The 24,722-nt window shown below is 43.6% G+C and overlaps 1 long non-coding RNA gene across 1 annotated transcript in view; it reads right to left on the bottom strand.

The window, feature by feature from the left end:
• LOC140738436 (uncharacterized) overlaps positions 1-24,722 on the bottom strand; it is a 182,281-nt gene that overhangs the window by 124,096 nt on the left and 33,463 nt on the right. Inside the window, exon 2 of the long non-coding RNA XR_012101373.1 lies at positions 16,733-16,832. This is a non-coding gene — a long non-coding RNA (uncharacterized lncRNA). The remainder of the gene's footprint in view (positions 1-16,732; positions 16,833-24,722) is intronic.

Genomic DNA, 24,722 nt, shown 5'->3' on the forward strand with positions numbered 1-24,722 from the left:
ATTTTGTGTGTGTTGCTCGGATTTCCAGCATCTGCGGACTTCCTCGTGTTTGTTTCCAGTTGGAAGCTCTTCTGTTTTTAATAATATTTCTAAATTTGAATGAGTAGACTTCCTTACTTACTGCCTGATATGCCACTGGCGTTTAAGGCAGCAATGAAGGTCCTCCATCTCTGACGGTGATCAGGGCTTCCTTTACCATGTCAGTAGCTTCCCCTCGGCTTTCACTACTGTCAGTCAGTGGAGACTCAGGAATACCGTCGTACTCAGATGTACTGTGGAAGGATTCTTCATTGCTGTTTCAGTAACAAATGTGTTTGTTCAGTCAGGATTGTTAACCCTGAACCTGGATGACGTGTGGACCATTCTTAATCTGTCCTCTACCCTTTGACCTGTTTGGCATGGGTGACCCTGCCAAGAGCCAAAGCATAAAGCCCTGACTCCAGCCAACATAGCTCTTCGGGCCTTTGAGCCACACAAGCCTCCAAACCCAATGACGAGGCTGTGGTCCTCTTGGGTTGATCAACACAGTATCTGATCAGTGTACTCACTTGCCTTGAAATACGCACATCCTTTTAAATGTTTGCTGCTTGGCTCGGCTGAAGTTCCCCCCCTCGACTTACTTAGTGCAAAAACTAAAAAGGTTTCCCGGAAATATCTGCTAATTATTCAACTCAGTTGTCATCTCTTATCCCAAGCCTTACAAAAAAATTGAACCGCAACAAATTACTTTAACCAGTCTTTCCTTATGTATCACTGTTCTTATCAAATATAGGATTTTAAGTGTTTCTATTGCATGTCCCTAAACTTGAGTGCTAAAGAGGAAAGTGAAAATAGCTGCATTTTAGTCTGTTGCCAAAAGGTAATTTCACTCAGAAGCTCATCTGGTATATTTGGGTCTTATTCTTCAATAACAGATACAGGAAAATTTCAGATGTCCAGGCATCCTATTATTCGTGTCTGTTCATTGAAGCAATATGCTTTAATCCCCATTCCCTGTACTTTGGGCATTTACTCTTTACAAATGTTCCTCTTCAAGGTTTTATTAAATCCATTTTAAATACTGTAATTGATTTGGTTTTAAACTCAACATTCTTTCCATGGGAAAGTTCATTGTTACTTTCCCCATAGATGCCTCTATTTCTGATCCTTGCTGCTAATTTACCAACCAGTAGAAATAATGTTTGTCCTTTATTTTTTTCAAAGAAACCTCTCTGCTCCTATGATTCTGGTCTTACTTCTACAAGCTTCAATCATATTTATGTTCCTGGTTTCATCTAGTCACCTTATATATCTATTGATTTGTAAAGTTAACATGATAATCCAAGTGTTATAAATGTGTTGAGGTGTTGCTGCTGTTCCGTTGTGTTGCTGTTAACATAGGTTGTTAGTTATTGTTTCTCATGGACTTATGGTCTGCCCTGAAGTGTCATTAGCTTGGCCAACATGTGTCTGTCTACAATATATTATTCACCTTGATTGATCAATGAATATTTGTTGCAATCTTGTGGAAGTGGAGATGATGTTGACATGGAGAGGATGTTTCTGAAAGATGAGAGCTCTAGGGCTAGAGGGCACAGCCTCAGAATACAAAGAAGTCCATTTAGAAGACATGAGGAGGAATTTCTTTAGCCAAAGGGTGGAGAATCTGTGGAATTCGTTGCCACAGATGACTGTGTAGGTGAAGTCGTTGGGTATATTTAAAGCTGAGTAGTAAGTCATTAGGGTGGATGGAGCTCGTCAGCCTGGGAAGACAGTCCATCTAAGAGAGGGAAAACTCTGATTTCAAGCCTCCACTGCCTTGCGGCCATACCCACTCATGGGGAAGTCTTCGGGAGTAAACCCTGAGGACAAATCCGGAGCTGGAGTCCCTAAGGCAGTCAGACGTTGTCTTCAACCTTGCTCTGGCAACTCCTGCGACAACACTGGTGCCAAGCTGTATCGGCCCTTGCCCTTCCCTTAGACAACATCAGTGGTGTGGAGAGGGGAGACTTGCTGCATGGGCAACAACCGGTCTTCCATACAACCTTGGCCAGGCCTGCGCCCTGGAGAAGACTTTCGAGGTGCAGATCCATGATCTTATGAGACTAATGGATGCCATACAAGAGGCTCAAAGATTCCTGAGAGCCTAGAGAAGGATCATGAGAATGTGGAATGAGCTGCCAGCGCAAGTAGTGCATGCGAGCTCGATTTCAATGTTTAAGAGAAGTCTGGATAGGTACATGAATGTTAGGGTCATGGAGGGCTATGGTCCTGGTGCATGTCAATGGAAGTAGGCATTTAACTGGCTTGGCATGGACTAGATGGGCATAAGGCTCTGTTCTGTGTTGTACTTTTCTATGGCTCTGTTATGAGAAGAAGGCTGGAGAATGGGTTTGAGAGGGTTAATAAATCAGCCATGATTGAATGACAGAGCAAATTCAATGGGCTGAATGGCCAAATTCTGCTCGTATGCCGTATGGTTTTATGGTCTTATGAGGCTTTACAGTTGTTTTGGCTTCTATATTTCAACAAATAAGAACAAACAAAAATCCTACTCAACTTGACACAATTTCCATCAAGTATTGATCCTTGTTGAACCAGCACTTAAGCAAGGAGTTAGATACATATATATATTTGATCCGCTGCTTATTTTTGAGAACAGATATTTATTAAGGACCACAAAAACAATATATTTCAATCAAGGGAAACCGACAACAAAGTCTAATGGATATCAGGCAACCATTCATCATTTATTACAAATGGTTTTAGGATCACCACTGAGCAGAGGCATGGAGAGGTCAATCCAAAAACTTTACCTTCCTTCTCCTGGTGCAGAATGCCTTTGTGAAAATCGATCTACTCTTGCTCCTCAAAGATTACAAAAGAAAGAAAGCGGGGAAATTTGTTTCAGTACCATGGTACACAAATTAGGATGATTCAGGAGACAGCCCTTTCAGATAACAGTAATCATTTCTTATCCCACCTTCCTTCTCTAATCAGAGAGTACAATTCACCATTATGTCTCTGCTCAAAATACAAAGGGATTGCAGACTGTTGTCCTGTCATCTAAATTGCATTTCTCATAAGAATCACTGCCCCTGTCATTACCTGTGCTCACTAGATAGATAGATAGATAGATACTTTATTCATCCCCATGGGGAAATTCAACTTTTTTCCAATGTCCCATACACTTGTTGTAGCAAAACTAATTACATACAATACTTAACTCAGTAAAAAATATGATATGCATCTAAATCACTATCTCAAAAAGCATTAATAATAGCTTTTAAAAAGTTCTTAAGTCCTGGCGGTTGAATTGTAAAGCCTAATGGCATTGGGGAGTATTGACCTCTTCATCCTGTCTGAGGAGCATTGCATCGATAGTAACCTGTCGCTGAAACTGCTTCTCTGTCTCTGGATGGTGCTATGTAGAGGATGTTCAGAGTTTTCCATAATCGACCGTAGCCTACTCAGCGCCCTTCGCTCAGCTACCGATGTTAAACTCTCCAGTACTTTGCCCACGACAGAGCCCACCTTCCTTACCAGCTTATTAAGACGTGAGGCTTCCCTCTTCTTAATGCTTCCTCCCCAACACGCCACCACAAAGAAGAGGGCGCTCTCCACAACTGACCTATAGAACATCTTCAGCATCTCACTACAGACATTGAATGAAGCCAACCTTCTAAGGAAGTACAGTCGACTCTGTGCCTTCCTGCACAAGGCATCTGTGTTGGCAGTCCAGTCTAGCTTCTCGTCTAACTGTACTCCCAGATACTTGTAGGTCTTAACCTGCTCCACACATTCTCCATTAATGATCACTGGCTCCATATGAGGCCTAGATCTCCTAAAGTCCACCACCATCTCCTTCTACACCATCTACATATCAATGAAACATGGGTCCTCAGTGAACCTCCCTTCATACTGCTCTCTCCAGGCCAAGAGTGACAATCAGCTTGGAAGTTTTGGAATAAGATGGTGCTAGTGTAACCCCTGGGTCACCTCAGGCATCGCTCAAACTCGTTCTCGTCTAGGGGGAGCAGCCTTCGGCCCCGCCAAACTGGGTAATCAGCTGGTGTGGATGCTGTGTGATGTCCCCGCCTCGCTCAAAAAACAGACAGTACACCTTATGCGATTAAATGAGTACAATTTATAAAGATTACTATAACTAAGCGATTACTAACGATACAGTATATATGAATAAGAGAAAAAAAAAAGAAAAGGCGCCAAACTTATCAAAGTCCAAACCACTTCATGCACAACCGTTGGAGCTCAATTACTGAAGTCTTCTGGTATTCGATCCCCTCCGAATTTCTCGACCCGCCTCCTGGGACCCCCACGGTGATCGACCAGTCGCTCCACACTCCTCTGTCTCCGTCTCCTCTCCTCACCGAAAACCTTGGGCCGGGGACCCCCGCTCGGGGTCCGTACCGTCACCCAGCTTCCAGTACCCCGTCCTCTCTCTCTCACTCCATCGCGCCGACTCCCCAAAACCCCCACCAACAATCAGTTTATAGTCCCAAACAAGCTTCCAGCACTTATCATAACAAAGACACTAGCATTCCTACTATTAATACAGGCGCCAGCATTCCTACTTGTAACAAAACAAAGACGCCATTTTGATTACATACACAGTAACAAAGAAAAAGAAAAAAAACCCCGTTACACTCTCCCCCCACCAAATAAAAGTCATGTCCTCATGACTATTAGATAACTCGTCACCTTTCCTGCCAACACACCATAACCCAAACACCAGCAGTGACATCTCCTCCCCACACAGTAAACCTCACGCCCTGTTCCTTAGGCGCTATATAGGCCAACTATCTGGGCGTTCCCTAACCCTTCTGAGACCTCCGTACCCCCCTCACCTAAACCCTTAGGCTAGGACACAGCTGAGGATACCTTGGGTCCACTACCAACTCCTCTTTCAACCTCTCACTCATGCCCCACACTGCACACAGCTAACCCTCCCCACTACACCTGACTCAGTGGAAGAAGGGCCAAAGGTCTCTTCCTCAATCGAGGGAAAGTCAGCAAAAGGAAAAAAAAACCACACATCCAGCCATCAGCCTTTGAATCCGTATTCATCCTCATTTCTTTGATCGGTAGCTGCTGTTTGATCTTCTCCAAACGGAAACACGTGACCTGCACTGCTCCTGCAGTCTCTTCAGCCTCCTGCAATTGAGATTATCATCTTCTCTGGCCCCTGGCTCAGCAGTTCTGACTCCTGCATCCCGGCCATCTCAATCTGGAATGCAGTTACTCCAACAGCTTCTTCCACCCCGACCTGAAAAGCAGCAGTTAAAGATTGGTCACCCTCCAGTTCAGTATTCACTGCACTTCTCTCCAGCTTTTTTTTTTTCTCTCCTCATGACTTCTTCCAGATCAACCTTCAGGTTTTGCACTTCATTTGAACTGTCGATGGTCATCTTCAGGTTCCCTTCAAGCTACCGCTTCCCCCTTCCGAGATTTGTCCGCAATTTCTTCACCTCCGCAAACTCCCTTCTCCAGGCTCTGTTCGCTGTGGCCCTCAGTCAAACAACTTTCTTCGTTCTCTCCAACTTGTAAGTCTTTCAAATGGTTCCAGATCACTCTCTCCGGTCTCTCAGTCTTCATTTCAAACTTGATTCCGTAGAGACAGACAGACACGAGCTGCGACCTTTGCCAGCCCTGGCACGTGTCCAGAAAACACTGTAACTCTGTAGTTCTCAGCCGCTCCAGCAACGACCTCACTTCATATTCTCCTGAGGCAAATCCAAATACCAGGAGATCATCCACATACGTCAAAATTCCAAACACCTCCACACCCCATGGTCTTCCACATGCCCTGCAGGAAGGTTGCAAGGGCTCCGGAGATACCCTGTGGTATATTTTCGGACCGGAAAGACTCCTAGGAAACTTTTAACCGCCATCTTCTCCTTGGCGGCCTCGCTCATCGGGATCTGGCAACATCCACTCCTCAGATCCAGCACCTTAAACGTCTTCGCACCACTCAGATAGGCCATCGCCTCTACGGCCCAATATAATCCACACACACGCTGCCTACGTCTGCCACGCTGTAGGGGCCAGTCGCCGCAACCTCTGCCTCACCGAGGTGTCTTCAGCAGTCAACTCCCCTCCCTGGTGGTATTTCGCAGCGTCCACTAAGAGGGTCTCACCCTCAGATACTCCTCCAGGCCATACCACCACCGGCTCTCGTTTGAATTCGGTATTGGCCCAATGCTGCTACACACGTCTGCACAAGCAGCTCGAAACTCTGGGTGCATCGATAATGCCTCCAAACAGCTCTTACCCGCCTCCTCGGGGCAGGCCCCCAAGCGCACCAACAGGATATTGGTTCTCTCCATAACCGAAACGCTGCCCGTCTCAACAGTGTCCGGACACATCAGCATTAACGATTCACGAACCTCAATCACCTCCACATTTGCCTCTAAGAACTCCATTTTCACTGACCAACAACCGTCGTCTTTATAATCACCGGCACTGGTACCCCAAATCTCCAGTGCCGTCAATGTCATCAAGGGTAAAGGCTTCCAAAAGCGGTTATAAAACAAACTGTACAGCAACTTAACCGGTGCCCCGGTGCCGAGGATGGCTTTAACTTGACTTCCATCCATCCGTAACAACACCTGAGCGCGTGGTCCCTCTAAGCCTTCAGGAATAGGGTCTGTTCCTTGCGGGAGTTCCTTGGTACATTGCTGGGAACGTGCTCCCCCAGAGACCCCAAGCCGTTCCCCCACTGGGCCTCCTCTAAGTTTCCCGACATCTCTCGGATCAACGGAACAACTGATCCCCTTGACAGATCCCCCTGTCTCCGAAAGCAATTTATCTGCCCTCCTAACCAAAAGGGATACCCTAAAAACTTCCCACCAATCTCCTGCCACTGATATGATAAGCCCCCCAGCTGCGGCATTTGACTTCCAGTCGAACCACACGCATTTTCCCACACTTTCCCAGAACTGGCAGCTGTCATTTCGAGATAATTGCGCCCGACAGTTCTAACAACGCTACCAGCCCGCCTACTCAAACTTTCAACCAATCCCTGTCGCTTTCCCTCAGCCAAGCACTGCCACTCACCCAACAACTGAGAGGTCTGCTCCGCCCCTTTAGGGCTGGACATTATTCCAACAACCGGGCGGAGCCCACCATAGCTGAAACATCCCAACCTCACTCTCCAAACAGTACGGACAACCCATGGTACCACCACCATTTCGTCAGCGCTAGTCGGAACTCGAACAACGACCCCCGGGCTACCAACAGCAGCCACCCCACCCAACACACATGCAGAGATAACCGGCAATCGCACACCCACAAAGGCACACCAGCTCTTCGCCGCAGACACAATTTAAAGAGGGCGATCACACAGCTTCCACAGAAATCAATCCCGGACGAGCCCCCACAATGTAACCCCTGGGTCACCTCAGGCATCGCTCAAACTCGTTCTCGTCTAGGGGGAGCAGCCTTCGGCCCCGCCAAACTGGGTAATCAGCTGGTGTGGATGCTGTGTGATGTCCCCGCCTCGCTCAAAAAACAGACAGTACACCTTATGCGATTAAATGAGTACAATTTATAAAGATTACTATAACTAAGCGATTACTAATGATACAGTATATATGAATAAGAGAAAAAAAAAAGAAAAGGCGCCAAACTTATCAAAGTCCAAACCACTTCGTGCACAACCGTTGGAGCTCAATTACTGAAGTCTTCTGGTATTCGATCCCCTCCGAATTTCTCGACCCGCCTCCTGGGACCCCCACGGTGATCGACCAGTCGCTCCACACTCCTCTGTCTCCGTCTCCTCTCCTCACCGAAAACCTTGGGCCGGGGACCCCCGCTCGGGGTCCGTACCGTCACCCAGCTTCCAGCACCCCGTCCTCTCTCTCTCACTCCATCGCGCCGACTCCCCAAAACCCCCACCAACAATCAGTTTATAGTCCCAAACAAGCTTCCAGCACTTATCATAACAAAGACACTAGCATTCCTACTATTAATACAGGCGCCAGCATTCCTACTTGTAACAAAACAAAGACGCCATTTTGATTACATACACAGTAACAAAGAAAAAGAAAAAAAACCCCGTTACACTAACCCCCGTTACACTAGGAAGCAATGCTACTAAAGGCGATGTCCTCAAGATGGGTCATGAAGCCATTCTTCTCACTTCTTTGACATCTTCTTTTTAGTTCAGATATGGTTCTTCTACTACTAGAGCATTTTACTTACATTCTTTTGGTGTGATTTCAGGCTGATCTGGTGCTTTTCTGTCTCCGAGAGGGTTCCACGAGCCTGCGACCAAACCCGATGACATGAAGTCACTGTAGTTATTGAAGGCCCAGACTGCAGACTGCAATATGGTTTTCCAAGGGTCTTTTCTCTCTGCTTCTCCTGACTGTTTCCTTTCCAATCAGTGATTGATGTCCACAGTCCTGATGAGAGTATATTTAATTTAATTATGCCAGTCATATGAAGTTTCTTGAAGCTTGGGCAGGTACTGAGGATGAGGAAATTGACATGCTTGGACACCATTTCTGGTGGTGTTCAGGACTTCCTTCATCATGTCAGTAGCTTCTTCTTGGCTTTCACTTCTGTCAGTCATGCAAGTTCTGGATGGAGACTCAGGAATACCATCACACTCAGATGAAGAAGGATTCTTCATTGTTGTGTTACGAATGTACCACAGCTCTGAGGGGCCGAAGGGTACGGGGTAGCCCCCTCCTTTGTGAGAATCACAAGATCACTATTAAGTCAGTTCAGGGGACACAGGAAATGAGAGAAAGACATGCAGAATCCACAAAAGGGTTGGAATGTGTCCTGGCCTCCGAAAGGTGGACCCATTGATACCGGCTATTGTCTTGGAGACGGACTTGTGTATTGCATCCTGCACAATGCATCGAAGCCCCCCCACCCCCAGGCAATGAACCGAGGGGGAGGTTGGTGGAGGGATTGCATCATCCCAACCTGATCGACATCTGCGACCCTGTGAGTCAGGATAAAAAGAGGGTCTGGGGGAACAGCCCCTCAGACGCACCAGAAGAAACGCTAGCGATCCCGTAATAGCAAAAACCAGTGGAAGGCCACGTGCGTCCATTTCCATTTGCCCCGGAATCGGTGGCCTTTACCATGGAAGAACGGTTTTTAGCTAACAATGGGGAAATCAACTCCCAACGACTCTCGAAGGATTGACATCATAAAAGGAATGGGCAAGTTTTAACCCGTCTTTTTCCAACCAAAGGTTGCAGCCTACAGCTTGACTGAACTAAAGTGACTTTTATATTTCCATCGGACAATACATTATCCCCTAGACAACGATAGAGCTATTTCTTATTGATTATTATTATACCCGCGCTTTTAGATTTAGTATTGACGACGTATATTATCTGTGTGTTTGCATTGATATTATTTTTGTGTATTTCTATCAATAAGTACTGTTAAAAATAGTACCATCAGACTTCAACGGACCTCTCTATCTTTGCTGGTAAGTGACCCAGTTATGGGGTATTATCTGGGATTTGACACAAAATTGGGAGGCCAGTGAATCGGGCTTGTATGTCCAAACTTGGATCTGGTTACGCGGGTAGCCAGACGGGAAACCAGCAAAGATGTACGTGGGTGAATTTATAGAAAACCCGACTCTGGAGGCGCTAGAGGCGGCCACCAAATCAGACTTGATAAATTTGGCGAAGGGGTTAAACCTCGCAGAGGTGAGGTTGTCAATGAAAAAGTTGGAGGTGCAAAGGGCAATAACTCAGTATTATATTGGGAAGAATGTGTTTACAGCTGAGGTATTGGAAAATATCCCTGAAAAGGTACCAGCTAGTGGGATGGCTCAGTTAGAGTTGGAGAAATTAAGGTTGGAACATGCAATTAGGTTAAAACAGCTGGAAGCAGCTGAGAAGGAAAAGAAAAGAGCCGAGAAGGAGAGGGAGGCAGAGAAACAGAGGAAACATGACTTGGAGATGGAGAAGTTAAGGCAAGAGCAATAAGTTCAGGGGTCAGACCGAGAGGAGCAGTTTAATGTTCGTCGGGAGTTGAGGTTAGTACCTCAGTTCGAGGAGATGGATGTTGATAGTTATTTCTTGCTTTTTGAAAAGGTGGCAGTGAATTAGAAGTGGCCCAGAGATCAGTGGGTGGCGTTGTTACAAAGTGTGTTAAAAGGGAAGGCACAGAGGGCATATACGGCGTTGTCCATGGAGGAGGAGAGTTATGACAAAGTAAAGGCGGCCATTCTCCAGAGTTATGAGCTAGTACCTGAAGCGTATAGACAAAAGTTCAGAAATTTAAAGAAAGGGTGGAATTAGACGTATACCGAGTTTGCTTATGAGAAGGGTGTGCTCTTGGACCGATGGTGCACCGCAGAAATAGTGGACGAGGATTATTGGCGTCTCAGGGAGTTAATTCTGATTGAGGAATTTAAAGGTTGTGTTTCAGAGGATATCCGGATGTATTTGAATGAGAAGCCGAATAAGTCCATCTCCGAATTTGCTAGGTTCGCAGATGAATATGCCCTAACCCACAAGACAAAGTTTTCCTCGAATAAAAGTTCCCAGAGAGACTGTGGGAACGATCGAGAAAGCCCGCCGGCTGAGGCAGAGGTCCCGCTGGGAGCTAGTGGTAAGATTGGGGAGGAGAGGCAAGACGGTCCGAGATTTCCGGGCTTGACCTGTTTTAATTGTGGAAAGGGGGGGGCATATTGCATCTAGGTGCTTTGCTCCGAAGAAAGAGACAGGAAAAGGGAAAGCAGCAGTCCCTATCGGATGTGCCGTGGTAATCAGTAAATCGACAAGAGAGCCCCAGGTAGACAGAGTACGCGAAGGGTCTGAGACTTGTATGTCAAACGGAACCGTGTCTGTGAGGGAGGGAGGCACCCCAGTTCCAGTACGGATCTGGAGAGACACGAGGACTGAACTATCATTGATCAGCAGTAAGGTACTAGATTTTGGTCGCAAGACGGGAATGGTAGCTGTGAAAGGAATAGGCAAAGGGACGGAAATGGTGCCCTTGCATAGGGTCATTATGAATTGTGAGCTAGTCTCTGGACCAGTTGAAATGGGGGTGCGATCAGAATTCCCGAGAACTGACGCGGACGTCCTTCTGGGTAACGATTTAGCCGGTGGTAAGGTTTGGTCAGCAATGACGCTGACGAGCCGGCCGGTGAGCGTTGTGGTCCCGCCCCTAGCGTCCAAGATCTATCCCGCATGCGCGGTTACTCGCAGCATGTCGAAAAAGGCAGCTGAGAACGAGAGCAGTTTAAATCTGGCCAGTGTCGATTTGGCCAAGACGTTTTTACCGACCCTGTACCATGAGGGTTTAGAGGGTGGTAAAACGAAGAGTAGTAAAGTGAAAGAGAGTAAGGGAGAGGAGGTAGACGGACCCTTAGTGAGGAGAAAAGTTCTAGAGGCAGGAGATAAAAATGAGAAACAGATAGAGCTGTTAAAAGGTCCAGAGTTGGACATGGATGATCTGTCTGGTTTGGCAGAACTGTTTGAAGAAGTTGAAAATTCTGAAGGTGTTCCCAATAATGAAATGAGGGCAGTCCTAGATGAAAAGGGTGCCCTTACCTTGAAGAAGTCTGCTGGGTTGGCAGATGAGGTTGTTTCAGCCCGCGGGGTTGAGTTTACTCCGGAAGGGAGTTGCCCAGATAGTAGCTGGGAGAATCAGGGGAATTTAGAGTTTGGACCGTGTACGGGTATTGAAAACCTGGAAGAGGCAAATGTCCCATTGGAGTGTGTCCAAGATGTGGATGCACATGGTATTAAACCTAGTAATGAAGCTCAGAAAAAGTCTGAGGTATTTGATTCAGTTGACAAGGAAGGCAGTCCTTGTGGGTCAGATAGACTTGGTTCAGCGAAGAAAGAGTTAACCTTGATAATAATGGGAAGTGAGAGTTCCCAGGTGTTTGTGCTCGAAGGTCTGTTAAAAGTTAATGCAGAGATCAAATGTGGGGAGATGAATATTATCATTCAAGAAAACAGGAAATATGTAGTTCCCAAATCGAATGAAGAAAACTTAAAACATGCGGATCACTTACAGGTTGAGTTGGAAGATGACGGGGCCCCCCATGCTATTGTTATTCCAGAGTGTGGTGTGAAAAGGCAGAATTTGAAATGCTGCTTGAACAAAGAGTTTGAATTGAAAACTAATAGCCTGAAGGGTCCTGAAGAGAAAGCTAGCAACTTGCATAAAATTAAAGAATTGGGTGGAAATTCAGAAGATGGTCTAAGTTTGGGACACAGTGTTGATAAAATAACTCCTATGAAAGAAGCAGGCAAAAACCTATTTCGCCAGGGTACCCAAGCTCCCCACGTGGGAACTAACCGGAAAAGAGGCGAGGGTTAATGGGGACGCCATTTTTAAATAGCAGAAACCGGTTTTAAGGGATTTCGACAAAGCCTGTGAATAATAAAAGACAACCCCCATGGAAGCCTGCCTGTTGAGTTTGAAAGCAACATAAAGATTAGTATTTGCGTGAACTGTTGTAGTATACCCGTAAGCTAAGATCAGAACTCTTTAGTTTTGTTGGCTAAAGAAAAATATGAAAAATGAAAACAGGAGGTTATTGAGTTGGAGTCTGATGCTGCAAGAGTTTGATATTAAGATACAGCATATTAAAAGAAGTGATAAGGTGCTCGCGGACTGTTTATCTAGATGCTGAATTGAATGTATAACTGTATTACTCTGTAGTGAAAAGAAAAGCTTTTGTATTGTGTTAGATTCTAAAATCCTGTAAGACTCTGTACTGCTTCGTTTTCACCGCTGGTGAAAACGCTTTGAAGAAAGGGGGTGTTACGAATGTGCCACAGCTCTGAGGGGCCAAAGGGTGCGGGGTAGCCCCCTCCTTTGTGAGAATCGCAAGATCACTATTAAGTCAGTTCAGGGGACACAGGAAATGAGAGAAAGACATGCAGAATCCACAAAAGGGTTAGAATGTGTCCTGGCCTCTGAAAGGCGAACCCATTGATACCGGCTATTGTCTCTTGGAGACGGACTTGTGTATTGCATCCTGCACGATGCATCGATGCCCCCCCAGGCAATGAACCGAGGGGGAGGTTGGTGGAGGGATTGCATCGTCACAACCTGATTGACATCTGCGACCCTGTGAGTCAGGATAAAAAGAGGGTCTGGGGGAACAGCCCCTCAGATGCACCAGAAGAAACGCTAGCGATCCCGTAATAGCAAAAACCAGTGGAAGGCCACGTGAGTCCATTTCCATTTGCCTCGGAATCGGTGGGCCCTTTACCCCAGCAGAACGGTTTTTAGCTAACAACGGGGAAATCAACTCCCAACGACTCTCGAAGGATTGACATCATAAAAGGAATGGGCAAGTTTTAACCCGTCTTTCTCTCCAACCAAAGGCTGCAGCCTACAGCTTGACTGAACTAAAGTGACTTTTATATTTCCATCGGACAATACATTATCCCCTAGACAACGATAGAGCTATTTCTTATTGATTATTATTATACCCGCGCTTTTAGATTTAGTATTGACGACGTATATTATCTGTGTGTTTGCATTGATATTATTTTTGTGTATTTCTATCAATAAATACTGTTAAAAATAGTACCATCAGACTTCAGCGGACCTCTCTATCTTTGCTGGTAAGTGACCCAGTTACGGGGTACGTAGCAGTTGTCTCCATAAAAATTTTGTTTTACCAATTAGAGTTATTAGCCCTGAGCTCGACCCTTGAACCTAGAGGACAGGTGGACCACTCTTAATCTGGCCTCTACTTTTTGACCTGTTTGGCAAGGGTCACCTTACCAAGAGCCAAAGCAAAAAAGCCCTGACTCCAGCCAACATAGCTCTCCAGGACATTGAGGTACGCAAGCCTCCAAACCCAATGGCAATGTTGTAGTCCTCTTGGAGGACCTCTAGCTTCTGGAACTCCTTCACTCCGTTAACCTGCAGATCACCCTTGGGCAAGGTGTAGCACCTGGCTAGCCCCCCCTCCCCCACCCCAGTCATGTGAAGCCATGGGAGCAGGTGATGGATGGTCGTATGAGCAGCTGGAGACAATCACAAGTTATGGTTATGTGACCACTGACACCAGGCAGACAATCTCTGAAGAGTATTGATGATGCCTGGAGTCACCCATCTTGTAAGGAAACTGCCCAGAAGAAGGCAAGGTAGAAAAATTTGCCAGGAACAATCATAGTTATGAGATCACGATTGCCCACTTCATACAAACACAGCACATAATGATGATTATGGTAGAGCGGAAGGCTAAGGACTAATCTTAGGATACTGAATGAACTGAAATCAATTCGATAATAATATGAGCAAATTATAATTGGGGGCAAATACCCTAACAGTTTGCTGGAAGCAAATTCACAAAAGAATTAGATATAATCTTGAAAAGGAGAATGAGGTGAAAAGTTGGAACAGTGACAAAAACTGGATGATTGCTGCAGGCATGATGGGCTGAATGGCCTGTTTCTGAATTGTTATATTGTATGTTTGAATAAAAATTTCTGTCGGCAAGTGCTTTCTTTTCAATATTCCTTAAATGTGTTATGCTCCAACATAAGTTAAAACTAACAAATCTTATTTGATTTTATTCCCAATAGAACATAAATAAAATAGCTTCCTTATTACAATAAAGGAATTCTATGATGTTTTTTCTAAAAATAAATGAAGGGTCCAGTTAATAAAAAGACATTATAAAGTTGTTCCCTATTCATTACCTTTTATGACTATGATCTGACCTTAACTCATAGCCCCCAGTGCAATGCTTTCCACTGTGTCTCATTTGTACTGAGAGATGATACGCTCCCTGCCTTGGGTGTATAGCAAACGCGTAACATGAATAGATTCTGTCCAGTCTTCTGATAGATCCCTAATGCCCAGTAATCTGATTCCAGGTGTATTCTTTCAATGCAGCTAATATCGCAGTCTGAATCTATGGACAAGGAGAGCAGTAAAGTTGCAGCATCTCTTGAGTCTTACAGGTATTAAACGTGCATTTTGTCCATTCAGAAAATTCTCTTTTAAGTGCAAATGTGTAATGTATGACTGCAACCTCCTGCTTATGGGTGCAGAAATTCTAGAGCAAAATCAGAGGATTCATTCTGTATTTCAGGCACCTCCATCACACAGCAATCCACTTGCAATGCAAAATCAATACGTCTACTGACTGCAAGTGCTACAGGTTCCCACTAAAAGAGCTTTTACGTAATGCTTGAGCTTACAAAAACAAATATTCTTTCTACTAAACCAGCTGTATCACTATTTCACCTCCCTACCAATAATAATGCCAACAACTCTAGCCCCTCACTATCTCACACCAATAAGTGTAAACTAGCAGAGCCTCTTAGTAAAACACTAAATCCAAAAGAGTTTCAGAAGGGAGTACCCAAGCCTGATTGACAGCTCTGAATGCATTAAAAGCCAACTAGGTTTTTTAAAAAAAATTAATCAAAATGAACTTCTCATAATAAAAACAAATTTTCAAGAATAAACTGTATTGCACCTTTTCATTCTTACATTCATAGAAAATGTGTTTATTGTTGAATTACATTTAATTAAAATAAACTATATCATGAATGCCACTCATGTGGCTCTTTAGGGTGGTACACTACTCCAATAATTGAGGGGGTTGCCTCACCCACCTCTGCCCCTCCCAGTCTAGTATTGTGGACCTCCCTCACTAAGCTCTTGTGGTGGCTACACAAGCTCCAGTCCATTCCACAGCGCACGCTCCTACAAACTCTGTGTGCCTGGGAACGGCCTGTAGATCAGAGAGTCCTCTGTCAGGTAGCTGTTCGGGATGAACTGTGATATAGGCCCTTGGATCTTATTCCACACACCCACAATAAGGTGTACAATGTGATACAGCTGATAGATTTGCTTTTTCACAGCTCTGATAACAAGGTTTTATCCTGGCCTCAGGTGGAGTTTGCTCAATTACCGCTGCTCAGGTTTCCTCCCTTATCCAAAATAAGTCTGGTTAATTGATCAATATAGATAGTTCCTAGATCAGTACACAATCTGCTAGAGGTACATAACAGGTTGAGCAGAGACAGGGGAAATTTCGGGCCAAAACCCTGGGGAATGGGGATGTGAGATGGCCAGCATAGAGAGGAGAAGGAGAGTGGCAAGGAAGGACTCGGAAGTGATTGGTGGACTGCGGATGTAGCTCCAAGTAGGGAGGGTGCACTGGGATGAGGGGGAGCAGGTAAGTGAATAATAGATGCAGGCAGATAAAGAGAGGGAGGAAAAAGAAAAAAAGGCATATGCAGTAAGGTGGAGGGGGAGGAGTATGAAGATGGGGAAAGGAAGAGGATAGATGTTGGAGGGAGATAAGCAAGCACGTTGAGTGTCAGATTCTGAGAAGTGAAGGAGGTGAGAATGGGAACCATTCGAGGAGAAGAGAGAGGTGAAGAACAGTTTGAACCAGGCAGGAAGAGGGTAGGAAAATATCTGTGTGTGGTTGGTGGACGAAAGAGGGGGAATGTGACAAAGGTGGGTGAAGAGGTTTGGCAGTGGAAGGAAAAAGCAATAAAAATGGAAGGACCAGAGGATCAGAAGAAGAAGGGTGAGGGTTTGAGGGGGGGGGGGGGGAGGATTGAAAGGGGTGTGAAGGGGAAACAAACAGGGAAAAGTGGAAAACTCAATACTCATGCCATTGGGTTGTCAATCATCCCAGTGGACCATTTCAACTCCCCTCCCTATTCCCACACTAACCCTTCCATCTCTGGCCCATTTTGACTGCCAGGGTGAAGCCCAGCTCAAACTGAAGAAGCAACACCTTATGCCTTACCTGAGTTCTTCCAGCCGGTTATATGTTACTCCAGGTTCCAGCATCTGCAGTATCTTGTATCTTCATAGATTGTTCCTAGTTTGTAGCTGAGCAGTAGAATCTGTGGAGAATTTGGGGAGATAAAAAAATATGGAATTTTTGCAATATTTTTGTCAGTGGGGTCTTGGTCATTAATATAGGCTCTCTGGGCCAAAGAGCCTGTTTTTATGACTATAACTCCCATGCTGTTATAGGTAGAAATGGACTAAAAGGACATCTGTTGAACAACAGAACTTAAAAACTTAATTCAAGGAAACAGAGCTTTGTTAACTGAAAAGCAGTTTGGAACCTGCTAAAGTACGTATAACTTTATTCTTCATATATAACTAGGTGAATGTAGCATAATTGGGAACTCCAGTTCCATTAGCATTGTTGTGGTTGGCTTCCATCTGTCTCGAAGGACAATGGGGGATGATGCTCATCATCACAAACCTGGGCGGAAGGTATGGAGATCCTGAGATGCCCAGTCATCAAGATCCCCCTCTCCGCCTCACCAGTGTAGTCCAAAGGAAAGCTTATGAAGCAATACGTTTGACACCAGTTTGGCTGCAGGAGCTGCTGGAAGGATGTTCAATGACATCCAACTGCCTTAGGGACTCCACTCCAGATTTGCTGTCTGAGTTTACTCCCATAGCCTTCATCTCTCTCGCGACTGCCACAAGGCAGTGGGGCTATCTACCTGTAGTTGGGGATATGGTTCACAAGCACCAGGGCATGTCCACACACCGGTGGGCCTGCCTGCTACGTGTGCAGGGGCCAGACTTCCTCCCCGTCCTCTGTGGTTCAGCCTGAGTCCGCAAGGAGTTCAGTTTCCGTATGTCGTCAGTGAGGAGGCACTACATGAGGCTTGGTGTTGGAGAGGCTACGTACTGGCAGGGAGAGACTTACACATTCAACTCTCCTTTTTGCAAAACAGCTAGCCAGCAGTGGAAGCTGAAAGACAGAGTGACAAGCACTGCCATGCTAGACACATCACAACAACCATTTTGACACCACATATTATAGTAACTACACTATATACATAGATATTTGAATTATTTGATTAAGATTAAATTTGATGATCAATCAACAACGCCAGTATCACATCCTGGGATAAATGGTTGAGGTAAATTAGAATACACTGTTATCATGCATCACTTGCTGTGTTCCTATATAACAGTGAATAGAAGCTTAATGATCCTTTTGTGTAGAGAACAGAAAAAAAAAGTGACTATCTCTTATTTTTTGAAGAACAGTCACTGCTAATAGATTGATATAAATTTTTTCCCACAGCAAGTCACAGTGACCAGGAAATCTGCATGTGTTGGTGGTGCTAACTGATGGGAAATATCAGTCAAACACTAGAGTTATCTGCTTTCCTTCAATTTGCATCAATAACCCATAAAGACAACAAAAATTTGGTTTGATATCTTAAAGGGCAAGAGTGTAGTTCTGAAACATGCTGCAGAAGGCAAATTCTAGTAGTATTTTGTTTTTAGATAAGTCAAGATTGAAATTTCTAAAATCAAACATTAAAACTGATGGCGGCAGGCATCTGGAAAATATTGCTCAACAAACAAAGTGCTGGTGGAATGGAATGGGTCAGGCAGTATCTCTGAAGGGACACGGACAGTTGATGTTCTGGGTTAAGACGTTTCATCGGGACTGAGCAAAAGAGATAGCCGGGTCAAGGAGGTAAGGGGGGGGGGGCGTGTGGGGGGAGAAGTGGTGCAAGAGCTGGCAAGCTGATGGATCCAGGTGAGGGGGGGATGATGGCCAGATTGAGGAAGGAAGAGTGAAAAAGTGACAGACTCCAGAAGGACAATACTGAAATATTATTCTTGTTATTAGAAGCAATCTGGTGAAGAGATGGCTGAGTTATAATTGTTTCATAACATAATGATCATGAGAATAGCTAGGTAATCTGGTTAATTGATGTTGACTGTAGGATAAATATTTGCAGAGCAGCAGGGAGAATTCCCCTGTTCATCAGCAGTTATTACCAATGTACTTTTATGTCCACCTGCATGTTATATACTGAACGGTGGTTTAATTTTGCATCTGATAGACTTCATTTCTTTTGTGTTCTGGGCACTTCCCACACTGCACAGGACTATCAGCCGAGACTATGCGCTTAGCTTTGGAGTGGAACTTGAGCACGTGACCCAACAATGGATAAGGTTCAAGGGTTCATTTCATTGTCAGAGTATACATGTACAATAGAACTCTGATATTCATCTTCTCCAGATAGCCATGAATAACAGAAAAATGATAGGAGCTGTTGAAATAAAAAGACATCAACAACCCCCCCATGCAAAAAGAAAAAGAAACAAAACTCACAAACCCCAACCCACCCCCCCCCCCCCATAGCTCCCCACCCCACGAGAAAGCTAACAGATCACCCCACAGAAAATGGCAGCCGGAACATCAAACCCTAAATCCCAAACCCCTTCCCTCTCAAAAAATTAACAGATTGCCCACCCGGAAGATAGCAGCTAGAGCATCAACAACCCCAAAATCCCAGCCCCCTGCCTGACACCAAAACTAGCAGATTTCCCACACAGAAAACGGCAGCACCAACAATAAACCCCAAATCCCCAACCCCATCTCTCACACACAAAAACTAAAAGATTGTCCACACAGGATAAGGATAAGGAAGGAATGTAAACACCCACATTCTATGCACCTGCTGATCTCTCTTGTGATACTTCCACAAAAACTTACCACCACTGCTGCATACACTGTATATAATAAAACTCCTGAAAGAATTTCAACACTTACCCACCACATCATCATCATTATGTGTTATGGTGAACATGGTCTTTCATCTGTCTTTAATCTGCCTGTGGGGAAGGCCTCCTTTCACACTGTTGTTCTTACTCTTTTCTCTTTCGGTGACCATGATTGTCCTTGGCAATTTTCCCTACTGAATTGGTTTGCCATTCGCTTCTCCTGGGCAGCGTCTTTACAAGTCAGGTGACCCCAGCCATTATCAATACTCTTCAGAGATTGTCTGCCTGGTGTCAGTGGTCGCGTAACCAGGACTTGTGATATGCCCCAGCTGCTCATCCACCACCATGGCTTCACGTGACCCTGATCAGGAGGGCTGCAGGTGAGGTTACACCTCCTTTGGTAGAGACTTATCTCCACCCTGCCACCCAATTCCCAAACACAGTTTTTTTTAATGTGTGCTTTCTATTTCTATTTCCTTTTTTAAAAGTGGTGTAATTTCAAATCAGGACTATAAAATTTTACCTACCGCTCATGCTGGTCTAAATGACCTTCGGTTACCGGGATTAGCACTGTCTCCCTTTCTAATAAAAATATATATTGGCAGCTTTCCAGTACACCAGCATACATCCTATTCAAAGTGCCTTGTAATATAATTTCTGGATTCTCAGCAATTTCAACACTCAGGAGATATCCCATCAGGTCCTGGCCTTCTGTCCAGTTAGCCTAAGCTAATTATATTTAATTCCTTAAATCTATCATTAATAGCACTCATGTTTCCCTTAACTATTTCAGAATCACTTTCCTTATGATATCCTTTTCAGTAAAAAGCCATGCAAAATACTGTACCTTTTTGTTTAAGCCTTCATGTAAAAATTAACAATCCTCCTGGGAACCGTGCCAAATTGTCTATTTTTCTGAAATGGCTGTAAAATATTTAATGTTATTATGGTGTTTCTGATTATTTTTGTTTCTATACTTAATGTTATTACAGCTTTGATTATTTTTTTCCTCTGTAGTCTTCTTTCCTTATCCCATTGTGAACCACTTCTAGTTCTCTTTTTTATTAATAGTCTTTCAAGGTTGTACTTCTCAGTTTTAGTGTTTCCCGTCTCTTTATGTACCTATATCCTGAAATTATTAGCAATTTTATTTTGTTTTCATACAACCTAGAGTTCATATTTTCCCACAACTTAAGCTTTAGTTTTTACCTTGGCAGTGCATTTATAAAACCCCAGGATGAACATAAATGTGACTTCTGCCAAACACCCATAGAAGTATCTGCAGCTGAATAGAAGACCCTTCTAGAAAATTAATGTCAAGGAAATCAGAGTTATAAAAGCAAATAACTATTCTTCTGTTGTCTTTTTAACGACAATTTCATCTTGTTTTTAAGGTGAAATGAATGGATTCAGAGCCAGACCATGCTGAATGATACGTTAAACCTAACTTTCAATCTAAAGCCAGCAGAGCAAGTAAACATTTTCTAAAATTTATCTTTTGTTGCTGTTTCTATGTCAGTGACAGTAGATCATTTCTCTTGATGTGCAGACTCTTTAAATGAAGTTGAATTTTTCTTGCCTTCATTCTATTGTATTTTTCCTATCACAGTTCTTCTGCAGAAATCTTTCAAAGTCTTTCAAATTTTTTCCAACTTCAACAGAGATTTGGAAATCATCATTGATATTAAATTCATGTGTTTGAAAATACCTGTCAGCTGCTTAATTCCAATGTTTAATTTAATTCTTTGGATTTTTCCTGTGTCCATAGGAGGGTTGTGTTAACCATCTTTTGATTTGAATTTGTTCCTTCTGACTGTAGCATTCCATTTCATACTTGATTTTCTTTTAATTGTAAAAGCTTGTCATAAGTCCTGCCGGCTTGCACCTGTATTTCTTAATTGTTGTCTGATCTATTCATTAAGCACTTGTGCTTTCTGTTTAATCTTGTCTAGTTTATTTTGATTTGCACAGGTTTTCTGCATACTGTGATTATTTAAAGCAGACTCCCGAATAGAGCTTCTTGCAGGGTCTCAAAATGCTTATTGTTTCAAGAATGAATCATCCTTGTGGTGTCACTTGGCTAAATCACCAATGTCCTGTTGGAACTGCAATGAATAATCTCTTGATTCTGTCTCTGCATGGGAGTCTGTCATTCCTCTGTACCTTGGTTTCAGCCGTCTATCAGAGTACACTGTGACAGTAAGTCTAAGTCATGTAAATTAAACCAGCGAAAGTTCAACAACTGCTTTGACATCAGTCAGCTGGAGGCATGGGTAGCTTCTATTCTCAATGCTTGTCCTGAAGCTTTGTTCTGAGTTTCTTGAGTCCATGTTCTGGGCTTCTCTAGTCTACATCTAAGGTCATCAAGATTTCCTGGGTCTCCCATGGCCCTCCAGGTTTCCGAGGACTATTCCAGGTTTTCAAGTTTGATTCCCAGATCCCGAGTTTGAATCTATGTTTCTGAGGTATATGCAATGTTCCTGAGTTTTCCAGACCAGACTCAAGAGCATCAGGTTTGTCTCAAGTTTCCTAGCCTTGTCTCAAGAACATCAGGTCAGTCTTAAGCTTCCTCGGGCTCCCTGGGCCATTAGGTGCCAGCCTTTGCCAGGGAGGTACTGTCGTGAACCCTGCACCTGTATTTGTTAATTGTTGCCTTATCTAGAGTCATTAAGCCCTTGTGATTTCTGTTCAATCTTGACAAGCTTACTTTGACTGCCGCAGGTTTTCTACATACTGTGATTATTTAAAGTGGACTTCCGATACTACAGGGACCTTCTGTTTCATGAATGACTTATCTCACGGTGTCACTTGGTTCAGCCACCATTATTCAGTTGGAATTCCTATGAATAAACTTTCGTTTCTGTCTCTATATGGGAATCTGTAGTTCCGCTGCACCTGGGTTCAGCCACCATTATTCAGTTGGAATTCCTATGAATAAACTTTCGTTTCTGTCTCTATATGGGAATCTGTAGTTCCGCTGCACCTGGGTTCAGCCATCTCTCAGTGCACACCGTGACAGAATCTCCTCATTCAGTGAAATTTCAGGGTCTTCATAGCAGACAGAAATCTATTGAGAATTGCAAAACCTAATTTGCATAGTATTGTTTAGGAAAAGGATAATTAAATTTCTTGCTGTCTTAAGTTTGTCTAATGAAACACCTGCTTGAAGTCACCAAAGAGAAGCAGTTAGAAGGTCAAGATGGAATATGGTTCCTCTTTATAAAGAGATACCTGCAATTTGCTCTATTTGCTAATAATGTAACAAATTTAAAATATTGAATATCCAGTAAAGGGTTCGATTTAGCCTAACTGTCCTTTAATGAAAATATTTAGTTCATTATGTGGGGTTGGCTAGTTGTTACCCAAAACTGGACAGGGATAGCCACAAAATCAACATCCATACAACCTCTTTGGGCACTTCACATTTCACTTCAGTGCTCTTGTTCCCTCTTTTACACCATGGATGTGTGGATAGAAAATAGTAGATTAATTTACCACCGTAAATTGATGAAGATTATTGACCAGCACACTTATCGAGGATATAATGCGATAAATGGGATTTACATACATGGATGCTTTCTGGTTGAGTGGGCCAAATGACTGCTTTTCTTATCATATGACTGAATGTCCTTGTCTCTAAGGTGAGAGTTTAACTCTCTTTCATAATCTAGACATTGCACATTGATTTTCAAACTGGTCTGATAATACATCAACCATTTCATAATACATAAACATCATATTTTTTCTTGGACTGGACCACTAAATGCCTCACATGTGTCCACTGTAGCAGAACTTCTTTGTGGCTTTCTCACTACTGCCATCAGGAAGAAACTAGAGGAACTTCAGGATTCGCACCACCAGGTTCAAGAACAGTTAATACCCCTCAATCGTCAGGCTCTTGAACCAACGTGGATAACTTCACTCAACTTCATTTTCCCCATCCCTGAAATGTTCCCACAACCAATGGACTCACTGTCAAGGACTCTTCATCTCATGTTCTCAATATTTATTTCTTATTTATTCATATTATTGTTTCTTTATGCATTTGCACAGTTTGTTGTCTTCTGTACTCTGGTTGATTCTGTAGTAGTTGCTATTCTATAGATTTATTGAGTATGTCCACAAGCAGATGAATCTCACGGCTGTACATGGTGACATATATGTACTTTGATAATAAAATTTATTTTGAACTTGGTGCTTTGTACTGAAATCCCAATGTTATCAAAAATGTGTGTTTCCATTTCCAATTGTAAGAGTGTAACATTAATTAAAGGAATTAGCTGACGTGCAGAGTGGAATGTAAGGACTGTACACTCGAGAGATTGACTCATGTCAAAGCTCCCCTGAGTAGTTAGGAGAAGATAACATACGCTGGCCTTGCAATTGGTGTCCAGATGACAGAAAAAAAGATTATATATACTGTACACTTGAGAATATAATAATTTTCCTATAGAAATTGGATTTTATCCTTCATGGCCTGATAAGCATTTGCTTTGTGCAGCAAATTTCCTAATCAGATCCATGGCATGAGAAAATTGTGCAATCGTCAAAAAAAAAATCAAAATTATTAATGGTATTATGAACTTTCTCAGGTGCAAAAGTAAGACATCTGTAGTTCCCATCAGGAGTTAATTGTAATGTACTAATTGCTGACAATATTAAAGGGTGTCAGAGCTGGTGGAACTTATCCCAATCTGGCCACAGATCAGCTGCAGGGAAGTTTGCTGTGGAGGTGGTGAGGAAAATATGGGGAGGCAGAACATTGAAAGTTCCTACCTCACTCCTCCAAATCCATCAAAACAGTCTGTTTCAATTTGGTCCTTGGCTTCCAGTGGCCCGACACCATGGTGAGGGGTAGACCGATCAAAAGGCTGCTGATCTCAATGTGCTTCTCCAGTGTGAAGTTAGCTTGAATAGATGAGTGATCTTCTCTCAGTCTACGCTATCTTCAATTATTTAGATCATGGACTTCGTCATCACAACAATGTTTAATCAGTTTGGTCTAATCAGCTCATTTACTCCTGACGGGGTACAAGAGCATCTGAAATGGAAGGAAGTAGATCCAGATTTGACTGACTGTTTATATCAAAGACTGATGGTACGCCACAACAATTTGATTCACTAAATGTTGTGGTGTGTGGGAGAAGGGAGAAAATACTCTGTAAACATAATGGTACTCAGAGATGGAAATCTTGACTGAAGTGCCACTTACCAAATGGCGTTAATTGATAATGTCTTCG

Source organism: Hemitrygon akajei, chromosome 14 (genome assembly GCF_048418815.1).
Source record: "Hemitrygon akajei chromosome 14, sHemAka1.3, whole genome shotgun sequence".
NCBI lineage: Eukaryota > Metazoa > Chordata > Chondrichthyes > Myliobatiformes > Dasyatidae > Hemitrygon > Hemitrygon akajei.